This window comes from Microtus ochrogaster, linkage group LG4, assembly GCF_000317375.1.
Source record: "Microtus ochrogaster isolate Prairie Vole_2 linkage group LG4, MicOch1.0, whole genome shotgun sequence".
Classification (NCBI taxonomy): domain Eukaryota; kingdom Metazoa; phylum Chordata; class Mammalia; order Rodentia; family Cricetidae; genus Microtus; species Microtus ochrogaster.
In genome coordinates, this window is record NC_022030.1 from 50,738,956 (window position 1) to 50,740,584 (window position 1,629).

Sequence of the window (1,629 nt, forward strand, 5' to 3'; positions counted from 1 at the left end):
TATATATATATATATATATATATTTGTATTTTGAAAAAGGGTTTCTCTGTGTAACCACCTGGTGGTCTTGGAATTCACATTGTAGAACAAGATGGCCTTGAACACACAGATCCTCCCGCCTCTGCCTCCCTAGTGCTGGGGATTAAGGGTGTGTGCCACCATGTCAGGAGGTAAATATATTTTATTTTTTCAATGAGGAATTTTCAACCAAGGTGAGCATAGCACTGTAAGCTTAGATATTATAAATAATTTAGGGCTAATCTGACCATAAACAAGCTTTATTAAGTTTTCTATTTTAAAAAGTATTTGGAGCTCAGATTTCAAATGTAGATGTCCACCCGGACAACAGTTCATTAAAATGTGAAGATCAAAAACTTCGGGAGAAACTCATATTTTCCTGAAGAGCTGGAAACAGCAATTGACCAAGTAGGCAAATTAGGAAGTAGGATTCATACTAATTTAAAAGCAAAAGGTAGTCGAACTCGATATTTCAACTATAGGATGATGAGTCCTCGAAAAAATGCTTCAAAACCTACAGCAAACTGAATTTCATGGCGATTTTTGTTTTAATGATTTACACTGCTCTTGTAATGGTACAAAAGATTTGTTTGGCGGGTGTCTATCATGTTTAACAAATAATTAAAATACGGTACTACATTAGGCACTTGTTTTATTTCTATATAAATAAAAACCGGATTTTGATATTAGTTGGCTTTTGATCCTCCAGAAAATACCAATTAACCAACAAACGCAGGAGCTTGCACAGTGTAAGCAAGCTGGTGGCCTTAGTTCTGAGGCGTTGCAACACCCAGCGAAACAGAGGACAGCAGTTTCTTACTCTGCAGGTAACTCAGGCACGAACCCTCCTTTCGAGTTTGGCTGGGGCTCAAGTACCCATCCCTAGGCCACGTGCCCTAGAAAAACACAGTTCTAGGACGCAGACCCAGCCCACTCGCAACCCACGCCCTTTCCCAAGACTACCTGCAACCCTCGCCAGCCAAGCACAGCCAGGCCAGCCCACGGCAGAACCCTCCCAGCTTTGCTCCCGGAACTTCCCCCCCCTCCTGCCCCACGTGACGCATCATCCTCGCCCTCCACCAATCAGCGGCCACCTCCGCCTACCGGGGGGGGGGTCTCCGTCGCTCCTCTTTTGAAAACGCAGCCTACGCCTCCGATCACAGTCCCCGCCCCTCTCCCGCCTCCAGGCCTCTGACCACGCCCATCCTCAACTCCACCCCCTCCCTCAGCCCTTCTCCGGGCGCCCACCCTTCCCGGGCTTCGCCCCGCCCCGCCCCGGGCCGGCGCCCGACCTGATCTCGCGAGATCTGACGTGCGCGCCGCGGTCTCCCGCCTCCCCTCCCGTCCTCCTGCTCCCTCCCCCATCTCTCCACTCTCCGCTCTCCTCCCTCCCTCCTCCCCCCTCCACCCTCTGGGCCGGATCTCGTCTCGCTGAGGCGGAGGAGGAGAAGGAGGAGGAGGAGGACGTTCGGCCTGCGCAGTGAGATGTTTGTCCGTCGCCGCCGCCGCCGCCATCGCGGAGAAGCGCGATAAAGGCAGCCGAGCCCGGCGCGAGGGGAAGCCCGCGGAGCCGCCGCGCCAGCGCAGCCCGAGCCCGAGCCGCCCGAGCCC